This window comes from Neodiprion pinetum, chromosome 1, assembly GCF_021155775.2.
Source record: "Neodiprion pinetum isolate iyNeoPine1 chromosome 1, iyNeoPine1.2, whole genome shotgun sequence".
Taxonomy (NCBI): domain Eukaryota; kingdom Metazoa; phylum Arthropoda; class Insecta; order Hymenoptera; family Diprionidae; genus Neodiprion; species Neodiprion pinetum.
The window spans coordinates 28,169,460-28,196,042 of NC_060232.1; the positions used below are offsets into that span (position 1 = coordinate 28,169,460).

General features: G+C 48.0%; 1 long non-coding RNA gene across 1 annotated transcript in view; it reads left to right on the plus strand.

Annotated features, from left to right (window-relative positions):
* Positions 1 to 26,583, plus strand: part of LOC124224495 (uncharacterized) — a 160,532-nt gene that overhangs the window by 87,744 nt on the left and 46,205 nt on the right. Inside the window, exons 4-5 of the long non-coding RNA XR_011177711.1 lie at positions 11,684 to 11,973; positions 12,189 to 12,444. This is a non-coding gene — a long non-coding RNA (uncharacterized lncRNA). The remainder of the gene's footprint in view (positions 1 to 11,683; positions 11,974 to 12,188; positions 12,445 to 26,583) is intronic.

Sequence of the window (26,583 nt, forward strand, 5' to 3'; positions counted from 1 at the left end):
ATAATATAATTGATATAATTGATTTTCACCGTTGTTTCGCCCGCACAATGAATGACGCCTACGGTTATCTCGTACCTAATTCCATGCTTATTTGCAGACGTATACATATTCACGCGTCTATATATATACATTTGAGATCCTCTGTCGACCTTTGATCTTAGATAAATTTTGAAAGCGTAGGTCTAACGTAAAATCATAAGGGATATGAGAAGATATATGATAAGAATTTTGTAGAGCGTTAAATTTCCTACAAAAATACGTTCCGGTCTCATCGGTACATTAACGTGTTGACGAGTTACAAAGTTCCAAAGTTAAAAAAAAAACAATTTCCCAAGTTATTCAAAATGGGAAATAGCAAATCGCGACGATGCATCTAAATATCAAATTAAGAGCTGAAACTTGGATAGCATTCTTTTTTCGTCACTTGGAAGAATATTTTTGACTTTGATCTTGAAAAAAAAATAGTCAATTTTTTTTTATACGGTCTAATGTATATGTACATATGTAACCCCGGTTCCAAAATATCTCGCGCTTATAATTATATCTGTATGAGAGCGTAATCGTCCGTGCGTGCTACAATGTTCAATAGTGAGTTGAACGGGAGAAGCCCCTGCTTGGCGTGGCTTAGTTTAACAATAACCACAATATGCTGTGGCCCTTCGCCCGGACTCTTACTCGGCAACTGGCTGCTTTATAGTATTGTTTTATAGCCGCCGTGATAACTTTGGTCTATGGTGTGAGGCCCCGTTTCGGGGAAGCGAGGAATAGAACGAAACAATAGCTCAGGGTGCGGTTAATGCTCTTGCTTTCCGCGGTGCGAGGGTGCGGAGAAGCTTCGACGAGTCAATGTTAATTATCTCAATCTGGGTTTGGAGGTATGAAATTTTTTGTTCGTTTTGAAAATTCTAAACAAGCTATGTACATTCAAATCGTCCGTTTTTCACTATTTTTTCTTATGATTTCTAGGCTCTTTGCACCGCGCAGTGAAAGTTACGGTAACAGCGATAGTAACTCGTGAATCGTCGTTCGAATCGATACGAAATTTATACGACACGTTTCTCTTACCAATTTTCACCGGGATAAATGTAGTCTCGAAGAAACGGTGAACCATTTTTTTTCCATCTTTTTTACACCGGAGTCATAAAGATCGATGTTTAAGTGACAAGCCGAAACTCAATGCCTGATATATTTCCACTTGCCCATTTCTCTTCTCTTCTTATTTCATAGTAGAATACCCCGATGTTTTCATTATTACTTGTTTCGGGTAATTTATTCATTGGGAACGAAACCGTTGTCGACCATCGTTTTTCACCGCTTCCAATAAAATCGTAACACCTGCGTGCGTTTGTCACACTTGTTGCGATATCTCGGTTTTCAAAATTCTGCTTTCCGACGTCTGCTTTCCTTTTCCGTGGTTAGGCCAGAAGGGTTAATTGAGTTCCCGTTGGACGGGCGAATGTAAAAAAGTGTAAAATAAACAATCGAATACAATCGCGCTTGTTTCCAAAGCTCGTGCTTTAGTCAAATTCGATAACGGATAATAATTAGAGTTATTAACGACGTCGAGCGTGACACGTCAGAATTCAGCCTACTTACGATACGGGGATGGCGATGGTGCGGCAGGGCGAGGAGAGGAAGGGAGAGAAATACCTATTCAGGTGCATCGCTGGAAGCCACGCGGTCGCAGGCGGTAAGCAGGCAGTCGGGCGAGGTGGCTTACGCAAGGCTCCATGCCTATAAGTTAAGATTAACCTTGCTTAGCGGTCTTGGGCCTGGGTCGGTAACGAATGGGGACATTTGACGGGATTAATTTATGTCCAGTTTGGTAACCGAACGAACGAACGAACGAACGAACGAACGGGCGAACGTCGGGAAGAGAGCCTAGGCGAGTGCCGCTGGAGCGAGCGAGAGAGGAAGGAGAGTGCGGTGAGACGGTCAGGGAGGCAGAGAGGAAGAGAGAGAGAGAGAGAGAGAGAGGGGGGGAGAGGGAGAGGGAGAGAGAGTTCAGCCGAGGCACCGTTTTTAGAAAATACCTACGTGTTCTCTACCTCTTTTACTTTGATTTTTTTTTTCATCTTTATTTCTTCTCTTTTTGTAGTTTTATCTTCCTTTTTTTTCACCACGGCATTGGCCATGAGAACACGGGTTAACGGTGTTTCGACGAGAATCCACGCGGAGAGATAGAAAGAGAGAAGGAATCTGCCCATTACGGATGCCAAGAAACGCGGGTTGAAAGGTGCTGGCCCCCTCACGTGTCAGATGTATAAGCCTATCGCCGATACAGCGGAGACGTGCCCGCACGCAAACTCGGGGAAAAGTTATAGGTAATGTGTATTACACCTACCTCGCTCTTACGCGGCTTCTATGGATCTACTCGTACCGATCGGAAGACCTCGCGGGATCGCATCGATCGTAAATCAAGCTTGAATCGTCGTTCGCGAATTTAGCGCTCGTGTGAAAACGAAAAATGGAAAATAAATTCGTCGCAACAATTGACGTATAAGCGATTGATCCGAAATCGCCCGGTCGACTCGCACTCTCTCTCTCTCTCTCTCTCTCTCTCTCTCAGAGCGCGGGATGTTATAGCGAATCGGGATTCGACGGAGGAGCGGCCGAGTTTCCTGCAGGCTGAATTCACAGTTTTACGAGCATTCCAACGGCGCGTGTAGGCACCGGAGTCCTCGACGTCCCGGCGGCCCCGGTTTACCCCGACTAGCTGCAGGTAGATATCAGGTTTTGGATCGGAGATTTTCACTCCGAGTCAGAGTATCGCTTCGAGATCCCCGCTGCGGGGGCGGGCGCACCACACCACCAGGACGGTCCTGTCGAAGGTGCAGGAGGGGGGAGCGTCATCGAGAGAGCGTCGAGGCGATCAGCCGGGAGTTGCGCGCCCGAAGGAATGGAAGGAAGACGATGATCGGGTTGCGGGAGTGAATTGCGCGCGCTGTCGATTCCCCCCCTCCGGTTTCCATTAGTTCGGTATTTATCACCGGGGCAAAGCAGCTTAGGCGAGATTGGTTTCGCTTCGGGACTCGGGCACATCCGGCGTCCGAGCTGCAACCGGCCCACCGAGCGCTTCTTCTTCTTATCCCGTGCCACGCACCGGGTGATTGATAGCGACTTAGCAGATAGCGATCGGAGGCTGCACCTGACCGGGCCGGGTCCGGACCTCGTGCATCGCAATCACCACGCCGCGAGACTGGCCGAACCTATTATTCGAGGTGGCCACGGGCTATCGACGGACCAATCTCCCTCGGGGTGGGTGTCCCGGGGTACCGAGGATCGGCCGACGCCCTGCGGGGGGCGCCCCCGCCCGACGACCTGGCACTAGACACCTCCTTAGACACCCTTTCAATTCCCCATATGTACGATAATCATCGCTGCGCACCCCGCGGGACCCGACTTGGCATCCAACTTGTACATTTTCACCGAGCGTTGCACCCTGCGCACTACCTTCGAGAGGGATAGGCGAAGAATTAGAAGGAAAAAGAAAGCGCAGGCGACTTTCTCTCGAAGTGAGCGAGTTTTTACGTACCGTAACATTTCGATGTTTCGGCGTGAAACTGTACAAGCAGCGCTGTTCATCAGAGAAATTGTTCGTGTCTCGACCGTTTAAAATCACGTCTTTCGCTTCGATGATTCGTGTAAGTCATGTGGCAATGTTTACAGAAAAAATTGTGTCTTTCTTAATGGTAAGATTTTATCGATTCACGTTATTACGTATAATCTGTCGATTCGCGGATATAGCGAGTTTGGTGAGAAGAGGTCGGTGTTTAATTCGGTTCAAACACTTATCTCATGAACCGCGCCGGGTGGTTGATTTTCGAAAATAATCACTATTCACCGTAACGGTTATACACGTACGGTGTGCTTCGATACACCATTGGCCGTGGGAAGAAATCAAAATGTCCGAAATACGACGTGTCTTGACGAGGATCAGTCACTCCATGTCCTCGGGCAGTCTTTCGACGTTTTCTAAACGGCGCAAAAAATAATCAATGTTTTGCATAGATCATGTCTGCAGTGAAGTTGGAGTCTCCTCCTCGGTAGTAGATACTAAACGATGGTATAAAAATAAAAATAACAATTATGTGAAAAAAACTTGACGGTATTAATACCTGTGACGCGGTGAAGTGGGACTTCCTGCAGTGAATAACATTTTTTGGTTTGTCGGTAAAAATTGATTTAAAATAACAGACGTCTGATGCGACTCATTATCAAAGTCGATGTAATTTTTACTGTAAAATATTTTACAATCAGACACAGTGACTTGCGAGCGTGAGAAAACTTAAAATATAGCGAGTCACTCGAGAAGTTTGCCACCCATCGTCATATTCGGAAACAGATGAGATTTTGTATAACAAGTTCTTCCTCTTATCTGGATCCACTAATCTGTCCGTAGAACTCGTGGGGCAGCATGTTGGACGAATCGATTTTTCAAATTAACAATCTACCGATCGTGACCGTTTTTGGGCGAAGCTGTAATAACGACACCACTTGAAGCTCGCCTACACGGCGCGATCGGCGTTTAATTTGCGACAGAGGAAACGGAGCGGGAGTCTTGCCGCCGCCCGTTCAACGTGAGAAGACGCGAAGTAGCCCCGGGCCTAAAACTTTTCGGGTGACTTGAGAGAGTGAGATCGGCCGGCTCGGTGCCTGGCTCAAATTTCCACCTGTTCGCTTCGCGTTAATATTAATAATACCGGCGCAATGCCGAACCGGAGAATGAATATAATTCTGCCCAGTCGACTGGCGTTAATTTAAGAAATATATACCGAATGCGACTACGCTCCTCGCACTCGGCCAGGGTAAACAATTATACTCCTCTCGGAAGAAGCAATTACATTAGCACATCACCAACGAACCGCCGAACCTATTAGCCGCAAGAAACGAACGGCGTGATAATATCGCACAAATTCTCCGAAATATCCCATATCAACCAACCAATCCTCACCGCTCGACGGGGCGCTTGTTCGTTTGCTGCGGTATTGTTTCCGCTTTATGAGTACTGTAAGTAACGCCGGAGGGCAATCTATGGGTGGTAAATTTTCTAAAGTAGGTATACAATCACCGCGTATTTTCATGCTAACGAAAACGAGCGCCCGAGACGTTTCTCAGGTCGACAATATGTGACTTCGACCCGGGAACGTAAACCAGGGGTGAAATAAACTTCGGCTGCATACGATTAGATTTGATCGCAACGCGACGAGAATTGCTTGTGCAAACCTTTTCGGGTGGGAATAATATTCGCTACGCATTATAAGCCGACAAGCGGGGTTTTCCGTTTCTCCACGTACCTACTGCAATCCGAGAGGTCCAAAAGTCGTACTTCAAGTTTTGACTTGCGTAAAAAATAATGGTCGATTTCAACCGCGTCTGCGTCATTCGCAGTCAATAACGGTTGTCAACTGTCGGCGAGACTCGGTAGAAAAATGAGCCGTTGCCAAGTTTTTTTAACCACCGTTCGCCGAGATTACGCATCGCGATCAACGCTTTCGGAGAAGCCTCGGCGAGGATCGCCCGGGCATGGAACGGGAATTAAGTCTGTACGGTTCTGAGACGCGGCGATATGGAAACGCACGGCGTGTAAACTGTCCAATAAGTAAGGCCCCGAACATGGGCCTCACTTGTAGCCCTTTGCTTCTTGTAGGTATACGTTGTTGCATATAATATAGTAACAAGCGCCTGGTCGCCATAAAGAATACCCGAGAGACAAGAATAAAAGCGGGTTGACTTATTCCAACCACCTCTGAGTAAGCCTCGCTCTCTATAGGTATACACGGGCCCGTTCGTACCGCGAGACCCGGACAGAAGCCGGGCCTCGCACTCGCTGAATCATGGGACCCGTACGAACTTTCGATATTGGCCGACCTTTCTGATCCAAGACACGCGTTCCTTATTTCCCAAATATAAATGTGTCACGTGCCCGAAGTTTATGCCTTTGCTTACATAAACCACGGAGTGAGATGCTTTTTGCAAAACAATTATCGAGGTTATTTACGACGATGGAGGAAAAGATTGCGAGGAACCGAATCGTCGGTTGGGTAAATTTTTTGCAATACGCGAGATGATGGAGACAGCGTTAACCTACCTCTGCAAACCTGATCGATCGCCCGGGCGACGCAATTCGTCTTTACTCCGACCAAACGACCAATGAAACAGTACCGAATGCAAAAATTTCTCGGTACATAGATAGCTAGGAAATACTCCGTTCCGCTAGCCGTAAAAATCGTCGACTCCTAGGCCTTCCGGCCTCTTGTTGTCGGAGGAAAGGCGAGCTGGCGATGGCGTGGTGGCCTGCAGCCGGGTAAAAGATGTATATTTGTCCGCAATCGAGGTATACAAATATGCTTCGCTACACGAGGTTCGACGGTTAAACAACGCTCAGTTGTACGAGTTGTATAAGTAATTGCGTCAATTCCTGCTTGAAAGATGTTTGGACAAAGCCCCGTCGAAAGGGACATAAATATTGCCTAATGGTTCTCTCCAAAAAGTCTTGCGTAATTCCCGCGAAAGCGATCACCGGGTGAAGAACACGTGAGCGTCATCTGCGGCTGATCGTTCCTCTCCGCACGTCACGCCTCATAGATATTATCAGTCAAACCGTGGTACGGCAGACAATTAAAACTTCCTCGAAACGGACCCGGCACTCTCAGGGTTGATCGGAGTCCACGTGTACATTTGCGTCACCGCTCAAGTGTGACGATTCGGAGGTTAATTCAAGGTCGGTACTTTGACCGGGAAATCTGGTTGTAAATTACAGTCACGACCCGAGCCACGGCAATTGGGATGAAAGCGCGGATTTTTCTCGCGAGACTAAGACGCAGGCGCGCAGGTAACGACGGTTATTTTTAGCGAGGAGTCAGAAGTGCACGCGGTGTTGATCTCGCGTCAGGTGCGAGAAGAGAGCAGTAGGCGATACTCGCTCGGTGTGCGGTGTGTATTCTTGGGTCGTATCGTCGTCATCGTCGGATTTCGTCGGGCGTACAAACATGCAACGCCGCGCTACAGAGGTACGTATATATGCGCTTTACGCGTGTTCGGACGACAAAGCTCTTGTAATAATATGTAGAGGAGGCGTAGATGGAGCAGGACGACGGCGATAGGTACGGGAGAAACAGTGAATTCTTTCAGAGAAGCAAAAATATTTATCAACGCAATGTTTGCCGAGGCACTCGGCGTCGGCCTGCCATTTGTTTAATTTGTTAAGTGTTAATTTTATATAATTTTTTTCTCAAATATTGATGGATTGCGAGATGGCTAGAACAGTGCACATCGGGTGACGACTGCCGCGTGTACGTACACACACACCGGTGGCAACCACCTAAATAGCTGGACAAACATCCTTGCGTGCTACTTGCTCGGCCGGGACAATATTTTCCACAGGTGTACCGATCGCATACCTATCCATACGCCGCTACCGCATCTCGGCATCCGAGCTGCACGTCGAAAGTTTACGAGTGGCGTTGCTCCGACGCACGAGATGACAACGAGATTATCAATAGCTCGACGTCGCGCTGTCGATGCCTAGAAACCGGCCGAACGTTCGGTTGCGTACTTACCCAGCCAGCCTGGCCGCCGGATGCCCGCCGCGGTAGCCGCAGCGCAATGAGAGGATATCAATGCGGCGGTTTAACGCTTTGAAAGGCCTAGCTCCGAAACCAGCTGCGCTTAACCAGGGAGAGTAATAGAATCTTCCCGGTGTCCTTTCAATTAATTTCGACAAAGGGACCTCGGAGGCTGCTGCGACTCTGTTATCCGAAGGTGTTTTCCTCTCCCAGGACGAGGAGGTCGTCGCGCCGTCATAATTGGTGCGTGTGTAAGTCGCATCCGACGCCTGACACGCACTAGCGCAGAGGGCTACGTGGTAGGGCCCCGTCTGCTTTCCGGTTCGGGTCCTCCTCACCCAACTCCGGGACCAGAGTGGCGACTTTGCCTGGCCCCGGGCTACAGACGATGATCACTGCCTGACCCACGCACACCGGTGCACACGCACGCGTTTCAACCCGGCTGACCCAGCTTCGAGGGGGCTCGTGGATTCGGAGGTTCGGACCGGCTCCTCGCTCCCCCTGAGATACCCGGGGCCCTGAGGCCCCGTCGCGATTGCCGTTCCGCGAAACTGAGCCACTGCACCGGCGGCTAGGACCTCGGGCAGACGCGATGCGACTATGCGATCCCCGACTATTCGCTTCTCACACGAGGTGCTTTTCAACCGTGTTGGAGATTCGCGAGACGGATGAAAACCACGAACGCGTATTTCGACGATTCTTGCGTACATGTAGGTACGGTGCTTCACGTTGGACCGAGAGTGTGATGATATAGCTATCTTACGGTGCTCGAAATTACGAGTGACTTGTCGAGTTCTTTTTTTTTCCCCCACCAAGTCAAGTTTGAAACTCGTAAGAAACAGATTTTGTTCATCGATAATTGATGCGACGTCAGCGCCAAGTTCTTATTTCCAGTTTCATTGGCAATTTACGTCCATTCTCGTTTCGAATAATAGTTTTTCACCGATATCACAAACCGATTTAACACTTTACGCGATTTTGGGAAAGTCTCCCACTCTGAAAATTATTCCATTCGTCCTTTCGGCTCGAAATTCGTAAATCGTGGAAATAATTTTTCAGCAGAAATTGACGGGGATGTAGATTGACTCAACGGAGACTGTCCGAATCTCGGTTACTTTGTCGCGTTGAAGTGCTAATGTTATGCGCGATTCTCTACCCCGTGAATGAAAGAAAGGTCCATAGGCAAGAGCGAGGTTCGCGGGGTACGGAGGAAGAGGCAGTCGAGCGAACAGCTACCACCAGTCCACTTGTTTTCTGTATACTAATGAGAATGAAAATGAGACGAGCTCGCTTATTTTAATTTTGTCAGGTGCAAAGGACTCAGACTCGTTCTCTCGCGTCCTTTCTCTTCCAGCTACTCTGTTTGTATACCTGCCGACTGGCTGACTCGACTTCGCTTGCCACGCGTGCCGCTACCAGGTTGGGTTAGGTACGGGTGCTGCATCGTTGAATGCATAATTTTGTAGTAGCAATTAGGATTTGATGAGCCCCGCTCGCTCGTGTGTCAGCCTAAGCTCCGCAAGTTTGTTCACAGGACAATTTCGTTCATTTCACCGCACGCTGCGAACCACGGACGCGCAATTGTTGTCCGCGAACTTAAAATCAACGGTCTCTTTCTGCGGCGTATCGTTCACGCGTGGCAAAAAGTTTGCAAGCTTAAAATTTCTTAAATCCTTGCACCTATATCAGCGATCGTTGTGTTTATATATATATATCGAAATAGCACGTCCGGTCTGTTGATAATTATGTGGCAAGTGGAAGAAAGTCGCAAAGTTTTAATAACGGTTCGCTAAATCGGCGGAAGATGCTTGTCGACCGACTAGTTCGATTCCTACGTCAATGTAACGGCTCGAAAATGAATAAGAAATCGTGCGAACCGGTGAGACGATCGTTTGAAAACGCAGGCGTTTTGCAACGGTCGTTTTCCCTCACCCGAAGAAGTAGAATATAGGAAGAAACCGTCGACGTTAGATACGAGAGAGAAATCGTATATTTCCTTCCGCCGGTGAAGAGACTCGATCCACAGTCAGCAATAGCGATCTCTATTGTCGAACAACGAACTTGGCCGAGGTGAAAACGGTTAAAAAATTTCAACCCCCACCGCTCGGTCTCGATTTCGGCAGTTGCTTTGCCTGACAATGGTGTGGCACTTCGGAGAAAGGATTGCGCCCTGGGTCGGGTCGACGGGCAGTGGTCGTTTGACGTAGGACATTCGTAAGAACGGATCACGCATGTGCACACACGAGCATAAGCCGACAAGAGTATGCGTGACGCGCGTTCGCGGAGCTCGGCCTGGGAGGGGGGAGAAGCTGGAAATGAAAAAAGCGAAGAAGGACCGAAGGGAGGACGAGGAGGTTTCCTCAAGACCGCGAGGCAGGATCATCTATCTGCGGGAAGTGATCTTCCGCGCCTCTCCCCCTCCCGGTTTCGCCCCGTTTTAGCCAGATCTCCCCCTTGCCGGTTCACCTTCCACACCCCGGACCTTGGGGGTCACAATAGTTTGCATACACTTTCCCATAGGGATGACACCGTCTGCCGAGACTGGGAGGCATGTATACCTGGACCCCGTGAGGACAACGTATGGAGATCTATGCAAAATAAAAATCACACGTACCTGAGGGCCAAGGATGGATGTGTCCGGGGTTCCTCAGGGGTCGCCGGGTTCCTTCTAAGTTATTGTTCCAGAATCGGAAGAAGGGTTACCCAACTACCCCTTAATTTAAATATGCAACGAACCAGGTATATTCAAATGCGCAGGTAGGCGAATGCATATTACCTGGGAGCTCTTCCTATTCAAACATTCGGCCGAACCCTGATCATTGGAGATTTATAAAAGCAAGAGGCTCAATCTCCGAAGGACGAAGGATGCTGTGGGAAAACTCATTCGCTAGTTGGTGCTCTCTGCTTTGCCTATCAGCCCATGGGGGGTACGCGGAGGCTTCAAGGTTTAAAGGCTCCGCGGTATTCAAAGTTTAAAGCCCGTGTCTAACCTCCCGAGATACTTACGACCTCTTGCTCTAAGGGTGAATCTCTGCTAATATAACCGTTGAAAAAAATCTTACACCATCTAACGGACTCTCGGCGAGGATAGGTTGTGGGTACCTATATCATCGTGGGAAGAGAGCCGGTCCATTTAAATCGTGACGTCGACTGCACAGGGGCCATAAAGTTCGAGAGGCAGGAGAACGGTTAGTTATCGAAGAGACAGCGTCGGCTCTACGATTATCTCCGTGCCTAGTAGGTACCCAATACGATGCGTAATCAAAGATCGAAATAATTATGGTATACCCGGTGAAGCTGGAAGCGATTCCCACGATCTTCACGTGTGTGAATATAGCCGCTTCCGCCGGGGCGCGATAATTTCGGTATTTATTGCATTAAACAATCTCGCCGAAAGGCTGCTACAATTTATTAATCGGTTTGACTTAACACTCGCCGAGGCAGGTGCGGAACACTTGACTCGCGTGACTACTCGAATGAAACATGCTTGATTTTAATGAGAGTGAATTAAAATAATCCCATTGACTGTACTCAGACACGTGCTGCAGTCCTGTTTTTAGTGTGAATATATTTCGGAACTCGGCATGGGTCACAACCATCTGCTCTCACGTGTACGTACGCACAGCGTCACAAAAAACTGTGCATACGTAAACGTTCTGGTACGCACTAAGGCGTATAATGACTGTATTAACGTTAAGCTTGACAAAAGAAAAAAACATAGTATAAAAGTAAAGGAAAAATTTCATTAAACTTATGCGAAGAATGCAAACACGCGATCCCGAGATTTCAAGTATCCTTTCCTACTTCTACGGTCCAGGCCGCGATCTGTATATTCATCGATGAGTTTCTTAATTTCTTAATTGTGGCAATACAAGTTTCACGCCCTGGGATACGAATATGCTTCGACTCGTCCGGTTTTTGGATTAAAGAAACTGTGTCAAACGAATCCGAAGTTACGTTCATCTAAGGTCGATGTCGAAAAATGATACGGAATTTGGGTCAAAACCTGTCGGTAGAACGAGTCGAGTCAATTCTTTATTAATATATGTGCCTAATCGCTGTTTTTTCCGATAATCACATGCCACTGGACTGACCGCTCATTCTTTATGTTACAGGGTCGAAAGTGAATGCAACTCCACCTATAAACGATAGAGCCAAAATCCTTCCGGTGCAACGTTCTCACCTACCAATGTTTCCACGGTTGTAAAGCATACATGTACTGCAGATTTATGCAAGCATACATACGAATGCATATAAGAGGCGAGTGTGTCCTACGCAGTATGCAAATGGTCGACCGGCGGCGTGCGCCGAGCTCAGCGACGTATAACCATAACGATCGTATGGAAACGGAGCGAAGGAAGATGAAGGAGCCTTGTCACTCCAAAGAAAGGACCACTTTGTACAGGTTAGTACACTTGTTTGTTTCTCTCTGTAGTGTGACTTGGTTTTTTTCGTTTTTTTTTTTTAATTTTTTGTCTTCCGTTTTAACATTTCTCCTCATCTCACTCTCTCCCTCTCTCTTATTCCCTATTTTTTTTTTTTTTTTTTTTTTTTTTAACGGATAAATAATTCATCGAGGCTTCATAATGATTATGCTAATCTATGAACCTGTTACTCCAGAGTAGTCGTCGGGGGCTGCCGTTGAATGGAATGGACGACGGTAGGTAATGCCACTCAGCTACTCGACTACCGCATCGCCACTGATCCCGGCACGAGCCACGCCGATTCAACTGCTGCACCTTGCGCTCGCGTTTTTGGGGAAGAAAATGGGGAAAAGGTCTTTTCACCGTTCTGCAGGGGATTCCTGAGCCGGGCGAAAACGAGGCGAGGAAGAAGAAGAAAAAAAAAAGAAGAAGAAAAAAACAACACCACCCAGGTACGTGTTCTTTATTTACCAGTCATGTTGACGAGAGTATCGCGGAGAGACCATTGAAACCGGCACCCGGACACTCCGGATACGTCATCATCAATTCAGTGCAGGTGCTTACAGGGATCGGCGACTCGGCTCTTTCCTCGTGCATCGATAGTCCGCGAACCACTTCCGGTTCGAATATTCAACGTTAGAATTGAACGGGGCGAAAGCTTCGCGCGTCGAGGGTGGCGCGCGTCGCTGTTTAGACGGGTTATTAGGATTTGTGGTTATCTCGGGGCATCTAATAAATTGCCGAGAGGCACGAGTCCCCGGTGTGTGCCGTGTGCGTTAACAGTTAGACCCTGGCCCAACTCCCGACTTGAACGGCCGCGGTATGGAATGTGGATGGATACTCGCGTGGCGTACACACGCGACTCTAGGAATGCCGGGGCCCGTTTATGCAGTTCGCCGACAAACGTGCCTCACGGTGAGGACAGAATCTGGGCTGCAGGTTCTCCCGTCATCGTATTCGAAAAACTTTCCCGAGTCAGGGATATGTGGTTGAAAAAGTTTCAGCGAACGCGGGAGACCATTTCCGCTCCGAGAATCTCGACGGAACGGCTGAGCTTGCGGGGCTCGGTTTCGAAAAGCCTCTCAAATTCAGCGGAACCTGGTGCCACAGAAGCGTCCGGCCTTTTCAACGGGATGTCAATAGGAGATACTTGATTCCCTTGCACCAGATCTGATCATTCCCATTTTTCAAACACACTGCGCCACTTTCCCTGCCCTCCCCCCTGGGCCTCACCGAGGCTGACACAACAGGTAGAGCAGGTAGCTCACCCCGAGTTTTCCCCTTCTGAGACTCGGGCAAGGGGTTCGGAAATTGGGAATCGGGGCCATCGGGCCCCACCCAGACCCAAGAACCGCGGGCAGACTTGGCGGGGCGAAGGGTCCGCTCGTATGTAGACATGGGGGTATGTTCCGGGAGAGTTAATGTGTTTCCTTTATTATGCAATATTCAAACCAGCCCGGAGACCTTACCCGCAGGCCGGAACCGTTTAGGGAAATTTTTCAGTGTTATTCAAACGAGGGTCCAACCGAAATGCATCCCATCCTGCATCGGGAACTATATTGATCATTCTTCGATGAATGCGCGTTAACCTTTCTCGCAGCTCTCCTCGTCTCAGTTCTCTTCCGTCGTTTGTCGTCGGTCGATCGTCCAACGGTTTTTTTTTGCATACGTAACTACACGATCGATGTTATTATACGTTACAAGGACCGGGCGAGGCCGTTTGCGCTACGCGGAGATTTCCTCGAGGAGATATGGAAAAGATTACGGATTAAATTTCGGGTATTAAAACTACAAACGGGTTGCTCCGTGAAAAATTGTCGTTCACGAATTTAATGGGTAGTACCCAAGAAGCAGAAACAGGCCTAAATCACAAGTGTTACGCAGTGCGTTAGTGCAGTAAACCATTACGGAATATGTACGTTCTCCGTTGAAACGTGATGAACGGCTGTGTGTAGAGGAGCAGAGCTGTATTTAATTTTTTTATTTTATTTTTTCAAATTTTTTTTTAACTTTGTTCTTATGAAAGTTACACTTAGCCAGCTAATATTTGAGTGCATGGAAGATGAGGTGGTGTAAGGCACGGGCAGAATTTTAACTAGAAATATATAATGCAACATATTTTTTTCCTTTCTCTCTCTCTTTCCTCCATCTTCACGCCGCGTACGTCGTCGTTTGTACCCCGCACACGGTGTCTCTAGGCCGGGGACTCTCTTCTAAGTGATTAGAAAACCGTGGCGCACGGTGCAGATTGGAACGAAGTCCCTTTTCGAGCCATGCGTGTTAGCGAGTGAGCGAGCGAGTGAACGTGTGCCTGGATACACGTGTACCCGGCTTAAATACGTTACCCATTTGTCTATGACTTGGGAGCAAGTCAAATGAGCGCTATTCATGCCCGTTTATTCAGCGTCCGTGTACAAATAAGATGAGGAATCCTGAATCCCGAACGACGCGTATACCGACTTACGCGTGCGGGGAAATTCACGCGGGGCGAACGCAGTACGTACGAACATTGAACACACGGGAGCGACGCGACTCACGCGAAGCCCGGATCTACGTGCAGAGACGGCGAACAAGAGCGCCTGGCATCGCGCGGGGTTCCGTTCTGTTTGCGTTCGAGAAGTAAATTACAATAATTGAATAGACCGCTAATTCCTCCGACCCTCGGCGAGCGCAGGGTCGAAGCCACCCCCGCGAGTCCGGATTCCAAGCGGACTTTACTCGAATCTCGACGTTTCGCGTTGACCGTGTAAAGTAAACCGGCGTTGCTCTATTAATTTTATTCCACGCGCCGAGGGGGAGAAAAATCATGTGTATTGTTGTACGGTAGGAATATTGTTATGCTGGAATTGATATTAATCCGATTAGCGAGGCGGAAGGGAAGTTTAATTGTCGATCTCGAGGATCGCGGGGGTTTTTTCGCGGTATAAACGCCGCGGCGCGGATCGAAACTCGTCTCTTCGCTGTCAGATGACGATCTCGTTACCGCGGAGTGTTATAAAACATACTTAACCTTAGAACCTGTCGCTAGTTTTTACGAGGCGAGCGGGACCGCCTTCTGATCTATTGCTTCTATATGGACACGCTCTTTTGGAAGCGGCGGACATGTCCGCGGCGCGTAACCTAAACCGCGGACCACTCGCTATCCGCGGTAATATATTCCTTCGAGGTCGTAGGCCTCGAACAACTTTGCTACGTACGTTTCAAGGAATATATCTTTTACCGGACGTAGGCGTACAAATGTGCCACTGTCGAGGTACCTGCGCGAGGAAAATGGAGGGGAAAAAAAGAAGAAAAATGTTAAGAAATATTAGCGAAGCCCACGTGGTACGGAAATACCGAGAGACGAATAACGTACGCAACAATAATATGTCCCGAGAAAAAACGCGAGACACAAATTGTGCGAGATTTGACACCGTGTATGCGCGTCTCATGCCTTTCCCTCATCACGGTTTTACGAGCTATTGGCAACGCCGGTTACCAGAATAATATCGCTACGGCGCTAAACCGCGGACCATACTCTTGACAAATAATTATGCAAGTCGTGGCAATTTTCAATATTTCGCACACACCTCACAAGATATTTATTTATACACCTCTGTATTTGCATGGTGTTTTTTTCCTATTATTTATTTCTTTTTTTTTCATCCTTAAAAAAGCGAAAAAAAAAAACTGCAGATGGCATAATATTATCAGATAGCTAATTTCAGTTCCAGTTGAGTCAATGAGGTTCGGTTACAATATACTCTTGCTACTATTATAAGCGAACGTTCAATGCCTCTGACAAAATAAGAATGATGGCTCAACGATACCGCCTTCTAAAAAAATCTGCGTCAAAAATGGCGCAGCTGCAAGCTGCTGAGCGAGTGAGTCGAAAGACGCATAACCGATTGTACGATATCATAAAAAAGTTACACGATACCGAATGTGAATGAAGAGAGAAAAAAAAAAAGAAAAAGAAAAAAATAATGATCTCCGAGGCACATGTCAAAGTCGTTGTACATTAGCTGCTGGTACACGTGACATCAATTTGAGTACACACTGCAGCAGGCTGTCATCAACGTGTACGTGTAACACCAACACCGTTTCGTCTCGTGGTCCTCGAGCCCAACGTTATATAGGAGATGAGGAGTACACACGCGTGCGTTTGAAGACCGCAAAGTATCGTGTATGGTTTTTCGAGTGGACTCGCCTCGCTTACGCGTATTGTACAACATACGGAGATGTACGCGCGCGCGTCCACGAGTTGTTGTCAGAGAGGTTGAGGTTGAGGTGAGCAAGCTGTTTTACGGCACAACCGGGCGCATCATCGTTCGCAGCCTTTGCGACCGCTTCGACCGTTGCGACCCGAATCGGCTAGATCGCCGACAGTCCGCTTACGCGCCGACCAACTTCCAAGTATCCGCCGTTTCTTCGCCTGACAATTCATTCGCAGTTTTACTAGTTCCAGACCCGTTTCACCGGCTCGGCGCAAGTTTCACTAATTGTCAATATACATGTAATTTACTTACGTATGTGGTACTTAAGCGTCTTTGAAGCCGATCGTTATAATCGTCTACCGCGGCATATCTCTCTAATACATTTCGAGAGTCTCGAAATCGGAGTCTTCCTACGGGAATTGATTCAATGATCTACATGTCGAGCAACGATTATCGACTGCAAGAAAGGTATAAACACTGGTAGAAATCGTTGAATTCTTCTTCCGTAGACTTCGCGGTTTCTTCTCCAATGTAAGATCGGGAATAGGTGTATTGTTGAAAGAAGTTGGTCATTCTTCGCGGTTCTGTTTTTTGTAATTGCAACCTGTTACGTTGTTAACGATATTTGTGGAAGTTCATGTCATTTGTAAACGTCATTGTAAGTCTCGTCTACGTTGTTGCGCTCAACAATTGAGAAACTGGTTGTCTGCAGTGTTCCTGGAACGAGCAAGGTATTCTTGTTTTTCCACATCATTTGTGCAGCGGACTTAATACTTGGAATCATCTGAAGTTTTGGCACAGAAACTTCGTCATTCGAATTTTTTCTTGAATCGTCGATAAAGATCAGATTTCGTAAACTACTCGATACTCGCTCGGACGATCGAGATAACCATCAAATCTGTAATTGTTGATTTTATTGCCCGCGTGGCTACTTACAGGAAATATTCTGAAAGGTTGAACTATAGTCGAACGCACTTAAAAGGGATAAAAATTAATTGGTCTTTTATTAAGTAAAATTTTATTACAGTCGTGTCAGATAATCCTATAATATGTCTACTCTGTACAGCTTGAAAAATTCTCCGCAACGTGAGTGGCGGGAGGGTTTTTCTGATGTAGAGAACGCGGAGCTTTGAACGCGAAGAAAAAATTAAATAAAAAATCGAATAAAAATAATAATAAAAAAAAAAAAAAAAAATGCGAAGAAACCAAGATCTCGAATATAGGATGGAAGAATTCGCGCGAACGAGCGAACGAATAGAGAGGAACGGAGAGAAGAGGAGAGGAGAGGAGAGGTGCGCCGTGGCCACGACTGGCGATTATAAGGAACGGTAAAAAACGGTCAAGAAGAATGGAGCGTAGCCATCGTCGTTGGCTGCGTTTAAAAAAACCAGTTGTGCGACTCGGGCTCGAAGGCGAAGCGAAGCGCGTGGGCCGCGCACGCGGGGCTCCGTCTCAGTCGTCCGGGGCCCGATCCTCGTCATCGCGGTCGGCATCTCGGGCAGCATGTGCCGCGCGGAGACGTTCTGCGTGGCAAATGTGACGGGGTCACGTCGAATAACGACATCGGTAGGTGTATCCCTCCTATCGGCGGGCGGGATCGCGAGATGCAGCAAAAATTATGCAAACAGTATGCAAATCCACCGAGGCGCTAATCCGCGTCACAATATTTGAGGTAATTGGCCCCGGTGCGTGCAGCTCACGCCGATCATCCTTTCCTCCGTTCGGTTCTACCCGACGGAACTCGAGCAACTCGCATCCGACTCTCGACGCAATAATCAAGGTGTCGCAAAGAGAGCGAGTAGCGACTTGTGATTCTTTTTTTTTTTCCCTTTCTTATTTCAAAGGCGAAACTGCTACAGTTGTGTTACCGGTATCGCTATAAACGCGGCGGGAGCTTTTGCACCTTGGTTACGACTCGTTCACCGCAAACGCGGCTTAATTATTCCCGAGTGGGTTGTACGGGTGCAGGGGGTAACGTGTAAGCCTATCCTCGGTGTTCCCCGAGTCGAGCTGAGGAAAATAATACCTGGGACATTAATTCAAGGAGGATGAATGCGGCAAGTATGCGGTCGGCAAGCGGGGATGAATGAAGTTCTCCGGTGCAGGAGTTAATTTATATTTAAACGGAGTGCAGGCCCCGAGTCCCCACTTTTTGGATCTCGGGTTCATTCATGCGCTCCCGGGGAACAATCTCTTATCCGAATTATCGCGGGGGTTGACCCGCGGGTCCGAGGCCGGAGCCCGAGGAGCCGATGAATGATGCTGGACGCGGAGCGATTCGGTACGAAGTTATCTGGTAATCTGACCACACGAGCTAGGCTGCGCGATCCCTCGTCGGAGTTTTGAGACTCGGTTTGTTATACCCGCGACTTGTTCCTTCTCGACAAGGGCGAGGTCAGGACGAGACTCGAGGCCTGAAAACAAGACTGGGTCACGTCGCAGTTGCGTCAGACCTAGAAAGACCGACCCGTGTCGGGCCCCGCCAGGCCCCGCGGATCTCTGTTCGCGGCAGGGCCCGGCTCCTGCTTCTGTGCCGAGTCCTTGACCCACTTCTATCTTCGATATTAATACGCTTGTCTTGTCCGGCCGTTCTTGCCATCTCCTCTTCTCGCCTTTTTATCTAATCGATCCTAATCTCGGTGGAAATACCTATTCGTTTCGTCGACATAATTCTCGATGCCGCGAGGTCAAACGTCGTTGTTAAACGTCTTCTGGTGCAGCCTCGAAGCATGCAACCGCGTTCCTTTGCTTGCGGGAACTGAAATCCGTCGTAAACTTTTTTTTAGAAGATCTACTCCGCGCGTCGATGACTGCAACGACATCTATCAAACTCCGGTTAAATTTTTCTTTTCGAAAATTGAAAGGGTCGGTAAAAGAAGCATCTTAAATCCTCGCGGCATACGTTGCGCGCAGGAAGAAGCAGCTGCTCCTGCGTCGCAGCCCCAGAGGTAAGGGTAAGGCCCCGTGCGAAAAGTCCCTCGGATCTTGGGGGCATTCGACAATTCTTCACCAAACCACGGGTACCGAAGGATGCTGTGTATAAATATTCAGGTCACGGGGTCAGGTTTGGTAATGCAGGGTTCTGCTACCGGGTTCGGATCAACGACGACGACGACGTTGGCAAAATTTTATTTGTAACACAAGCCGCGGTGCCGCTGTACGTATAGGTAGACGGAAGCCTTGACAACGAGGTGTGGAAGACTTAGACGAGAACCGGATAGGTTTAGCTACCCGTTAGGTACCCAGAAAGCCGTAGAAGGAAGGTGAACACAACTTTTGATTTTAAGGCGATTACTCCGCGTTTGACCCGTCGTCTGACCAGTTCATTAGAGAAATCTTCAGATAAGAGATGGAAAGAAGAAGGAGCAAGTGAAAAAAAAAGGAACAAAAAATAAGGAAAAAGTTGAAAAAGAAACAGAGAAAAGAATGCCGCGCAAGGCAGGCGGACGCGGCTCGTACGTGAATGTAGGTACTCGTACTTGCGCGTTCGTTGAGCAATTCGAAAATATACGACGCGAACGAATCCCAAGTATCGCGGTACCGCCGGAGGACTCAACGGCTGGATGACGTCACACCTGTATTACGACCGCCCGGATCGACGTGTTTGAGTATCGATCATGAGAATTGATCGGACTCGGCGAACTTGTCGGTTACGCCGTCTTCAGACCCTGTCAAAATCCACATTGTTCGACGGGGTGGATAACAACTGTATTTGTACTTTATTCTCGAGAGCTGCGACAACCGTATCTTACGTGGCTGATCGTCCCGACGCAGAACGGTGGATCGGAAAGGAAACCGTCCGCTCGTCTCATGGAGCAGCCGCTGCCCAGCTCATCAGGCCATTCACCGTATCCCTATGAATGAATACGAGTGAATGAAGCCGACTTTATACGCGGAGACCGCGGCACAACGCGCAACACTCCGTGGCTTCGCATTGTGTTATTATTCAATAGCGATAGTAATTGATCCCTACCGTACGTACGGAATCAGGCTCGCTCGTTGCTAACTCAACCACAACCCGATCGACTTCGTTTTCCGTAACGTCAACCAGCCGCCGCGCCGCGCGTCGAGTTGTGTTTATCTCGTTCAGCAAACGATCGGATCGGCACTGCCTTCGACTCGCCAGTCTACCCCTTCGCGTAATACGGACAGGTGCTGAACGCCTTACCTACGTCTCAACATATCATTCGAACTCTGCTTACCCTTGTTTGTGTGAATAAGTTTTTTTAATTTCGTTTATTTACTCCAATTTGGGGAAATCAGTTTCGATAGTTGCCCACGATTCTTATTCGAAACATTGAATTTCTTACGAGAAATTTCTTGGAAAGTTCCTCCGATTTAGTTACCGTTAATAAGAAGCTCTGTGTTACAGGGAATTGAATCAATTCATCATTTCAGTTTTGCACGAGAAGCAGAAACGACTTACAAGTGTTAAGAATTTTACTGTAGATACAGGAATTAACTACTTTTGTTTACTTAAACGTCCGGGATTCTTGTTTGACTATCAATCTCAAGGAATCGAGGTCAGAAATCTATATTGCGGTTTGTTGTGTAGTCACATGTTCTCCTAGACAAAATTCGAAGTAAATGTACACTAAAAATACTTTAGAAGGTATTTCTTTGTTCACGAACGGTTTATGTATAATACACTGAATAACTGTGTACACTATTATCTGGTGGGTAAAAGGTAGAAGTCGTCAAATCGGAACCCTGTGTAGAGAAATAGCGAACAAGTGAAGCAAGCTGACTTTTACGAGTTAACCGATGCATGTATATGCATCCCCTTAATTATTTTCTTGGGTTCTTTTATCTCCATTCGGGTCCACCGGGTCTTTTATATCCTCGCCGTGAAAGTGAGCGCCGAACTTGTAATCGGGCTAGAACATCGTGCTCTCTGACCAAAAATACGAGCTTCGGCCAGACTACGATTTCGAGAGAACCAGACCTGTTCTCCTCGCGACGACGGGCGCTACGCCGTCTGAAAGTTTCAACATTTCGTTGCGGAATCTGACTCTCACAACGCGTGCTCGTTGTAGAAATAACATAAACTTGTCGAGGGTGTGTATTTTCATTCAAGAGGCAACGAAATCGAGCAGCAAGATGATTTTTTCGTTCAAAGTAGTCGGTTAGCTCAGCGCTTGGACTCCAATCGTCCTTGGGGAGTTTGGAGTTCGAGGGACTCTCGGGTACTCCTCAAGGCGGATTCTTCGGCAAGGCTGCGACGGTTTCCTCAGCGTAAATTCGAGGGTATAAAGGAGAGGATAGGCGCGTTGGTCGACCCTGTCCGACGTAAGTGTATTATTGTGTATTTGTCAGCGAGAAACGTGGCCATACATGCCGGCGTCGAGTTCGTTCCTTCGGTGTATCGTTCTCCTCGATCGTGTTTGGTCGTAATTGTGTGGGCATGTAAATGCGCATTGTGTTTGTCGATGTGTCGTCCGCGCGTCCAGTCACCACGCATCCGACAACGAAGCTTTCCGACACTGCACCGTACCAGACAGTGCGCACACGCGCACGGGCATCATTCAAAAGAGGATACCGACGAAGAGAGTCACCCGTCAAGAAGGTCGCATCACTAATTCAACAGCGAGTGAATCAAGCTGTTCAATTCAAGTTCACGTCCTCGAGCAATGGATCCAGGTATGATTTATGCACCTATGCATATTAATTATATTACTCTATAAATTTGAACTTGAACACGATTTCACCGTACGGTTGTGTCACCGAAAAAACTTAACCGTGGAATGAGATCTTGTTCAGATAACAGTCTTTCGAGCTGTATCCAGTACAACGTGGAAGGATTTGTATTATTCCGGTTCACTTTTTCAATATCGACATCCAATTTTACCACAGTGGTAATCGAACCGATTAAATGTGGATGATTTTCACCCACTGATTCTTAATTGGAAAAAACTTCCGTTAGCTATTGAGGAATACTCCCGTGCTACGTTATCTCGCGCATTTGACTTCGTAGCCAGGTGATTCTGTAAGTTTCGTATAGTCCGAAACCCCCGTGTCAACTGGGCCGGTAGATCTCGGTGCATCATAAGACGTTCCGTAGAAGCGAAATCGAAGGAAAACGAACAGGATAAAATAGAATATAAAAAAGATGAAGTATCGAAGAAGAAGGAAACGGTGAAAAACGAAATGTAAAAAGAAATCGATTAAAAAAGAGGGAGCTATTGGGTCTGTGTGGCAGGAGAAGTTGTCCCGTTTGACCGGAGCCTTACACTCACGGTGAGCCACGTTGCCAGCTGAAACCATCTCCGGTCTCGACAACAGGAATGCCGCGTGTTAAAATACCTTTGCACGTGTGTTCAAATCGTTGTATCGTCCGTGTGGTGGGCACGATGCGTAAACCTGCGTCCGTGTACCTTCTGCCCGGGGCCCAGCATCACCTGTCTTCTCCTTGCCCCCCCCCCCCCCCTCCCCCGCCTACATTCGGCCCGAAACATTCGAAGAGCCCTACTATATACTATATACTGTAGTTATCGTACACACTATCCGATATTCCGCTGTTTCTGTGCACGATTTTCATATAATTAATAAGATGTTATACGCTTGCAATTATATTAAGATGCGTGAATATTTTCTTCTTCTTCTATTAAACCTCGGTGTATAATATTGGCGGAATAACCATTCACACCTGAGTTGGCTTTCTCTGCGGCAAGGCGTCGTCGATGACGAAGAGTTATTTAATTGTTATTGAGTCATATTGTTTTTCTCCGGCGTGGTCGTATGCATATTTTTATTGCCTACAGCCTGAGTGGCCAAGACCGATGAATTCCTCACTTAATGTTTCTTCAATTCTTATCAGAGATTGTTTTTTTTTTTTTATTGTTTTTGTATGAATTTCAATTCTGGGAAACCTTGAAAAATTACCGGTTATAAGGACGTGATGAATGTGTAGAGAGGCGGCGCGTTGACCCGAGCTATCGAAGCCTTCGGTTGAGCCTCTTATGATAGTTAATGAAAAATTGTATTGGATGATTCCTAATTCTTATACTGCACGCTGACCGCACGGTGAAGTTGTCGTTGGAAATAAACTTGTTTATCGATCGTTGGGTTAGAAGTCAATTTTCACCGCTCTTAACTTCACTGGCTAATAATTATCGATTATCGTGAGCTATGGTCGTATTTCGTTGCGGAGTTAAAGATGGTTGTATAGAAAACGCACCAAGAATGCTGCGCGACTCTTTGATCACCTGCCGGAGCCTGTTCCGGCCGTTTATAAACACTTGAACCTGTTCGATCTTGGATAAATAGATAGGTGGATAGATCGATGGATACGCGGGTATTCATCAAACCCGCTTGGTAACGATTTTCTCTCAATGAGTCAATATTCGTAATGGATTATGCGATTTATCACGAGACGATCGTGTCGGTTCGTCGGAACAGGGCACAAAACATTCCGGCATATTTGTCCGTCTAATTTCTGGATAAACATACGTTCAAATAGTTGCTAAGCGCGCTTGCGCCTCGACGTGAAAGATGGGTCATCACGTGATGCTCCGGTGCTATTCCGCTGAAACAACGATCGGAAAATGTAAATCCGTCGAAGGAAACGTCTTTCTCTTACCGAAGACAAGCGTGACGTGACGCGAAGAAGGATATTTTAAGATGATCGCACGTGACAGCGCTACCAGTGTAAGTGGTAACGAGATTCGTTCGCGTATAAGCTTGGGGCGTGCAAGGAGGAGCTGCGGTTTGCGGTTTGCGGTCGAGCGAATCACTTTGCCCGTATATATCGTCACGAAACACTTTTCACCCATTTGCATTAGCCAGGCTGAAAGAAGAAGGCGGCAAGGGGTTAACGCGATCGTAGAATTTGGCCGGTAGTTTCTTCAACAATGACGACGACGAGACCGCGTTGTTTTGACCTGGTCCAACGTTGCTGCAGTTTTCGGTTTGTGGGTTGGCATTCGTGCGGGCTGTTTAATTGGGAGCCGAAGAGGACGGCGGACGGGAGAGAGAAGGGGATAAATAAGGAAAATAAGAAAATCAAAAAGACGGGTCTCGCGACCCACGCCGTTGCTCTTCGAAAGCAAAACTCGTCTAGAACCGTTCACAGATACCTCGAGTCCAAAGGCTGAACCCGGTCCGAAGTCTCGAATCCCCCCCCCCCCCCCCCCCGGTTGCGGAATGTTTTCAAACGGCGATAAGAAGTCCTCCAACTAGCGATTTGTTTCGCAATCTATTTCGGATAAATCGGCGACAACGGCTGCGACATTCGTGGATCTCGGCGATCGCGACAGGCCGATCTCTGCAAGTATAAAGGTACTCGGCTCTCGATCCTTCCGTCGTGTGTGCCGTGCCTGCGAACGCGGGCATGGCTTAAGCCTAAGCATGGCCTACCTATCCCACTTGCTGCACCTTGTGCACACTCGGCTGCGTGTTCTACCTATGTATATGGATTTATATGTACTCGCGTCGGTATCTACTTACTCGAGCTTCTTTCAGCCGGGTGTTTACTCGAGATATAATTAATGACTTGCCTGTTACCTCCGCGTCGCTAAACGTGTACATTATATTCCACGCGTCGAAGTATGGGTCGTGTAAGCGCACCGTTTCCTCTCGTTTTGGTACGGATACCTCGCCTGCGGAGCGGATGATCCCTGCATGTGTAAATATACGTACGTATACCTGCAGCGCGGAAGGAATTCAATTATCGTTTTTACCGCGCGGTCTGGCTAATGCTCGGTACACATGTATTTACCGATCTCTAATTTGCTTCGGGAGCTCCTTTCGCACCGATTTCTTCCAGATTCCACGATCCTGCGCATTCAACGTTTTCCTCGTGACGCTAACTCGGGCCCCAACGTCTGCTCGGAGTTAAACGTGCCCCGCAGGGCCAGGGCAAGGCACCAGAGCCCTCGCTTACCCTTGACCGAACTGCCCCCAGTCCCGCCTAATCGTTGCTTGCTTCTCTTTTCTTCTTCACCGCGTTTCAAACCTTGACACTATGTACACGGCTCAACGTATCATTTTCGGCGTTCGGTTCTCGTCGTACAAATTATGGAAATAAAAGAAATTTCAGCGAGTATTCAGAGAGAATTGTGTGAAAATAAATAAATAAATAAAAAAAAAAAAAAAAACGTCTCAATCACAGTGATACCGACGCCAAAGAGAGAAATAATTTGCTGAAACTGTGACGCTGCGCGGCGGAAGCCGGGGCCAATTTGTAGCTCTGCCGCTCAATTCTGTGCGATATAATGAATTATTCGCGGAGTAAGAGACAAGGAATGAGAGAGACGGAGAGAGCGGGAGGAAATGGACAAAGATTGTGCGCGAGTGCAGTCGGCCATTCTTACATGCTTAATCGACGAGTGGTCTAATGGAAATTGTGTGTGGTAACTGGATAAGTGCCGGTGGAATCTATTCTCGTATTATTTCTTCTCCGCGTATTATATGTATATACCTATAACGCGAGTACCTGCGAAAGGAGACGCGTCGTCGGGAGACGAATTGTTTTCTTCACGATCAGCGGTAACGCCGATCAGGCTCATTAACGATACCCGAGCGTCGAGAGCCGGGGAAACGATAGACCTGTGATTATCCGTTAATGCCTGACAACGAAAGTAGGTACCTGTGCGTAACCTACCTACGGGTTGCGGCAATACGCGACATTCGAAATGGGAGATTTCCAATGTCGCCGATCAGCGACGCCCGATCCCCGATTTGACTCTAATTTATTCTCGACTAATTCAATCCCGATATTCTGACGTGCGTCAATCATTTCTATATTCGTTGCCAATCCGCGGGCAAGCAGTGTCTCGAAGTGTGGCAAGAATTGCGTCAGGGTTATAAGGCCCCCAACACGCCCCGGCTGCAGCGGATATCGCGTTCGTATCGCGGGGCCCGCAGCTTCCGAGCCGCGTGTATCCGAAGGTCCCCTTCGATTAAGTCGGACACGTTTTTACTCGCGAAGGCGTTCGGCTCTCGGCCGCCGTTAGAACCGACCGGGACGAGACTCCCCATCGTGGACAGTGGCGAATATCTTCTCCCGGACGTAATTCACGTCCGACTATCTTTCGGTCTTTGGCGCATTGTCCCCGGGACCCGGCGTTGCTGGGCCCTTTGGGAGCTGCTCCCGCGTTCTCCGTAGCGTCACTTTGTAATATTTACAGCCCTCGGCCAAATTCCTTCCTCGCCATTTTATCTCGGCGGAGACTTTTGCTCGATTTTCTCATCTTCCGTCTGCCCCGGGTGCCGAGGCACCAGGAGGCGCAGACTCGGCCCCTCGAGGCAGGCGAGGGGAGCGCTCGCCGCGGACCCCGAACCTTGATATCTTCTATTTTGTTGGCCCGGCGGCTTTCGGGTCCTTAGAAGGTGGCCCCCAGCTCGCATACATGAAAGAGGCTGCCGAAAGTTGTCGTTGATCTAGTGCTGGAGCAC